We start from the raw sequence: 6,000 nt of genomic DNA, 5'->3' as shown, positions 1-6,000 counted from the left end.
TACCAGACTCCTGATTTCTGCTCTGCTCTTGAAATCAAGAGCCACCTCCCACACATTTCCCGTGCTTCTGTTCCCACACCCAGATCTGAGATAATATGTTTTGTCCAGTTCAGCCACTTTCTGAGTTTTCTTCAAGGCAATTAGACAAGCAATATTTGGGAAACCTGAGGTTACACCACCAGACTGAGGAAAAGGGAGACTGTCGTAGGAGCTAACCCATCACACTGACCCACGACCAGTGGTAGAATTGCTGTAGAAAAATCTACTATGTGTATTTTGTAGGTGTTATTTAAGGGGCAAGAGGAGAACATCAGCTCTTTGTGGTGAGGTGCGAATTTTTTTTTCTTATGTTGGAGATCTCAATGTTAGACCTTATTTATTTATTTTTTTAAAGATTTTATTTATTTATTTGACAGAGAGAGAGACAGCCAGCAGGAGAGGGAACACAAGCAGGGGGAGTGGGAGAGGAAGAAGCAGGCTCCCAGCGGAGCAGGGATACCAATGTGGGGCTCGATCCCAGGACCTGGGATCAAGCCCTGAGCCGAAGGCAGACACTTAAACGACTGAGCCACCCAGGCACCCCTGTTAGACCCCATTTAAACAAAGAGGGAACCTCAGGGTGTCTGCTGCATGGGGCCAAGCCTGTCTTGTTTTCACTTCTCCACATCTTAAGTAAGGTACCCCGCAGCCAGCCGTAAGCTAGAATATGAGTCATTAAAATTTCTATCCGTGTCTTTTGTCCTGCAAAGAAAAATCCTCTAGGGCACTAGGGATTGAGTAAACCACCCACCCTGGTTCAAAAGTAGCCACTTAGAATGAAAGACAGTCATTTTGCCTGAGTGAACCGAGAAATCTAACCAGCCAATTTCTGAGCTGTCACTCACCAGTCTTTCAGGTAGATTTGAAGGCATTTTTGACAAAAACACAGAAGTTACTAATATTAGGGTAGTTTCTAGAGTAAGGAGCCCAGAATTCTTCAGACCTTAGTATGTGAATAAATACTGTGAGTTTCTTTGCCCCACAACCAATCTGATTATCAGCAACTAAATAAGTAATGAATCAGTTAATTAATAATCCATTCTTTTATAACCCAAGAGAACTAATAGAATGAACATGGAAGGCATGCTCTTTCTTTAAAAACTGTGAAGTGGATGGATTTACATTACCAGGCATTCATGTGCATTATTTTGAGCCGGTTTTCATATAATCAGTCCCTTAAATGCTTTGCTATTAATTATTTTCTTTCGGAATATAATCTTACTCTTCACCCAGAAATTCCCCTTTTTATCCAAATATTGTTAAAATCATTTACCTAAAGATACCCTTTGTTTCTTAAAAACAACAACAGGAGAAGGGGAACTGGCAGGTAAAGTAAATTTTGGCAGGTGAAAAATGTCCCCGTTTTGCCTAGGAAAGAGATTTGGCTCCCTGGTGATGCAAAGAGGATTAGACATATAGACTCATTGAATATTTATTCATTCTTCCAACAGTTGTATTGAGTGACCTTTATATGCCAAGTGCCGGGTCCGGGATTAAGGATGCTAGGGGAACAATATACTTTCTCTGGCCTCAAGAATAGTGAGTGTGGAGTCCACCTAAATTGGCTTGCAAGAGCCAAGTGTTACCATTTTCAGGAAATCTATTTGCTAGCTGTTGAAAATAAACATTAAAAATTAAATTATGAATAATTTATAAACATACAATTAAATAATTATTTCTTAAAAAGGTAATAAGGGGTGCCTGGGTGGCTCAGTCAGTTAAACAGCTGCCTTCAGCTCAGGTCATGATCCCAGGGTCCTGGAATCGAGCCCCTTATCGGGCTCCCTGCTTAGCAAGGAGCCTGCTTCTCCCTCTCCGTCTGCCTGCTGCTCCCCCTGCTTGTGCTCTCTCTCTCTCTCTCTCTCTGCCTGTCAAAGAAATAAATAAAATCTTTTTTTAAAAAAAAAGGTAATGAGGGGTGCCTGGGTGGCACAGTTGTTAAGCGTCTGCCTTCGGATCAGGGCGTGATCCCAGCATTCTGGGATCGAGCCCCACATCAGGATCCTCTGCTAGGAGCCTACTTCTTCCTCTCCCACTCCCCTGCTGTGTTCCCTCTCCCGCTGGCTGTCTCTGTCAAATAAATAAATAAAATCTTAAAAAAAAAAAAAAAAGGTAATGAATACTTAAAACTCACCACTTCCTTATTCCTTTACCGTGTTTTACTATTATCTCATTCTTCGGGTTATTTACATCTGTCCTGTCTGTAAGGTAGAAATCCTATCTATTACATTAAATCATGTTAAATTATGTTATGTTATGTTATGTTATGTTATGTTATGTTATGTTATGTTATGTTATATTTTACGGCACTATACTATGGGCTATGCACATCTCTGTCATGTCAGTACCTTGAAATCAGTCACACGGGAGTATTTACATCATGGAAATAAGCAAACACTACAAATAGGGCTGGTTTTTTTCGTTTTTGTTTTTTTTCCTGGAGAACAATTTGCTAAACATTTACCAGCACATCTGTGAGCCTAACGTAAAAGCCAGGAGGGTCCTAGGGGTGGCAAGTCCACGTGCTCCTGCAGGTAAGACGAAGCCAGTGACACTGGTTGTGCCAGCTACAGACTGGGTGCTCCTCTGGGGGCTGTAGCTGTCAGGTCCAGCCTTTCCTTGTTGTAAGAAAACTTGAGCCCGGTGTTGCTAGATTCTTTGATTTTATAGAAGACGCAGGAAAGTAAGATTTTCATGTGAAATTTTCCAATTTAATATAACATGTGGGCTATCAAAAAAAAAGTATCTGCATCCCAGCTCCTAATCTGGTCTAGTTTCCTTATTTCACAGTTGAGGAACCTGAGGCCTCATCACTGAACTCGTGATCAGATAGAGACCCAAGTAAGACACAGGAACTGTCGGGTCTCGAGTGGCGCCTTCTCTCTGGGTGGCTGGTCCACAGAAATGTTCATCTGTATGGGGTTTTTTTCTTTATAAGAGACGGACTGTTGACTAAAGTCAGCTACGTATTCCCAGAATTGGGGAGTTTAGGAGCAGTTTGGTTAAAGCCACAAGAATTGTTCTATGCACTATATCTTCCCTAAGAAAGAGCAAAAGCATCAGGGACCTAGATATAAACATTGGATCCAGAAGTATGAGGTTGTCTTAGGGATCAGAAACTGGGTCACCTAACTTTCCTACTTTATCGCGTTCTTCGATTTGTATCTACGTAGCCCAATAGAACATTTTTGCTTCATTTGGTATTTTTCTAAAGGAATATTTTTTTATACAAAATTTTTTAAATGTTGCCTACACATTATTTGAGACTGTTGGGTTTCTGTGTGTCCTGGCTCATAATAGAGATCCAGGGAGAAAAAAAGTCCATGTTAAGCAGCAGGACATGCTTCTAGAATGACAAGGAGAATGGAATGATAAGGTAGAGAGCGATGCCTGGATCCTTCTTTGGAAAAGATCCAAGATGGCAAGTCCATCTCGTTCGAGATAATTTATGAAGCATTTATTATACAAAGTCAATAATGGAATGTTACATGGAAATAATACAAAGAATCTCAACTATGCTCTCCCTTTTCCAAGTTCTAATCCTATTCATATAGCTCCATGATTTTTCATGTTTAAAATTATAGTATAGAAACTATTTTATATTTTCTTAACTTAATCATTTTCTACATTGTTTCACAGACATTATAATGGTTGGTGATTTTAATCACTCCATATTATTACTTTGAATTAAAGGACCAATTATTGAACATTTATTTTCGAATTTGCAGTTGTGAATCACAGCAGTAAATATTTTTATGCATGTAATTTTCCCTGTACCAATAAAAATTATAATATTACTGGAAATGAATTATGAGTCAAAGCATATGAATTAGCTCTTGAAATTGATCTCTAAAAGGGTTTTCCCAATATTTGTGCTGTCACCCACAAAGTATAAATGTTTCCATTTTGTCATACCCTTTTAACATGGTTGGCTACTGAGATTTTGTGTTTGGGGCTCACTTAACAGGTATAAAATGGTACTGGTCTTACTTGGTATCTCACTGTTAACTCTCTAGATTAAATGTTTTTCCTTTTTATTTTTTAAAGGTTTATTTATTTAAGAGAGAGAGAGAGAGGGAGTGGACATGCTCACACATGCAGGAGGAGGGCCAGGAGGAGAAGGAGAGAGAATCCAAGCACAATCCCCCCTGAGACCAGAGCCTGACACGGGGCTGGATCCCAGCACCCCGAGGTCATGACCTGAGCTGAAGTCAAAAGTCAGATGCTTAACTGAATGACTCACCCAGGCGCCCCTAGATTAAACATTTTTTAAAATATGCTTGTTAATTATATCCTTCCTTGGGTAAATAATCTATTCATGTCAGCCTACTTGTTTTCAACTAGTTTCTAGTAAACTAATCAAATATATAGACCCTTGGGAAAGCACTTTTGTAAAGTAACCTGCTGAGTGTTAGTGGCTCAATTAAAATGAGTTTGTGTCATTCCATTTATTTAATCCCAATACATCAGAATGACTTAGATGTATTTACTTTTCCTCATCTGGTTCTAGTACTTTTTAATTCTTTGCTTAATATGTCCTCCTCAAAGACTCCCTTAATGTCCCTAAAACCACTCAAAACCCAGTCTTTTCTTCCCCCACTTTCTTAGTCACAAAATTATAATAGAGTTTCTGACACCAAGAAGAGGCGGAGCACGGAAATAGGTTTGGTTTCATCCAGGAAGGAAAAGATTCTAACTCAAAGGGAAAAGTGGTAGCTATTACCAAGACTTACACCTACTATTTCTCACACAATGTTTGTTACACTTTGTGGGCAAAGACAAAGACTGAGAATGCTCACCTAAGTCTCTTCCATGAACTGAGATTTCTTTGCTCTATCCCATCAGGGCTCAGCCTTTTAGAAGACCCTCTCCTCAGACAGAAGTTATCCAAAAGCTTTCTTTCAGTAGCTACTAAAAATGAAGTTGCTTTTTCTAGAAGAGGGGAGAGGGAAGAAGACACAAAGTGGTTTAAAATGATAATATATATTGAATTAGATCAGAAAGCCCTGAGCTAAACCTGATGCTCCATCATCTATCAACCCCCTTATTAAGCATGTTTGCTTCTCTTACCTTTGTTCTATTTTGGTCTTCGCTTTGTTAACCTTTATATATATCTTTTTATTTTATAAGCCAGGGTCTTCAAGCTAGGGCACCTATACTTCTGAGAGTACCTGTACTCCTCCGGGTACGTGCAAGCTATCAGAGGGGCATGAGGGCACAGATGGTTTTAAAACAATCAATTTCTGGATCTGTGACTTCCTCTGACCTCGTTCTTAGAATTAATCTGCCTGGAAACTTGTCTGCAGTCTTCACGACGGCTCTGTCTCATTTGGCAAAATAAAGGCATACCTCTCCCTCCTCCTGAATATGACCTTGTGTATGACCCCAGTGTATAAAATCCTCCTAGGTACAAAGAGATTATAAATATTGTTGTTGGGGGAGTGGGTGACTCTAGTGTAAATAACACATCGTCTTCCAAACTAGGTGATTTTTTTTCTTTGTTTTCAATAAAATCGAAATAAGAACCTAATTAATTTGTCAGGTTACAAGTCACTAGAAATAATTATTGATGATAGATCACAATGTGAGTTTTGGAAAGTAAGTAAGAAAGAATTTAAATAATTAAGTTACATTGCTAAAACAACGCTGAAACAAAATTTCTTCAAATTTCATGTATGTAAAGTGTTTTTAATATTTTCATCTATAAAAGTAAAGAAGAGGGATAGAATTTATGCTAGATCTGGTTTCATTCTAGCAGGATGATATCCATATACATGATGTAATTGGGGAAAATGTACAATTGTTTCATCAAGAAATACATTTCCAATAAATTTTATTCATAACTTTAATAAGTATCAACATTTAAATGAGTTATGTTTTGCTCCATTTGTAATACTCATAGATGCTAAAAAAGTTCATTTCAAAGTGTATACATATATTCTTGCAAAGAAATACGATGAG

General features: G+C 38.5%; 1 protein-coding gene across 1 annotated transcript in view; it reads left to right on the top strand.

Moving 5' to 3' along the window:
* The window catches only part of GABRR3 (gamma-aminobutyric acid type A receptor subunit rho3), a 45,501-nt gene that overhangs the window by 1,064 nt on the left and 38,437 nt on the right, over positions 1-6,000 (top strand). The window lies entirely within an intron of this gene.

Source organism: Ursus maritimus, unplaced genomic scaffold (assembly GCF_017311325.1).
Source record: "Ursus maritimus isolate PB19 unplaced genomic scaffold, ASM1731132v1 scaffold_4, whole genome shotgun sequence".
NCBI lineage: Eukaryota > Metazoa > Chordata > Mammalia > Carnivora > Ursidae > Ursus > Ursus maritimus.
The sequence above is the reverse complement of the archived record's forward strand: the minus strand, read 5'-3'. Positions and strand labels throughout refer to the sequence as shown.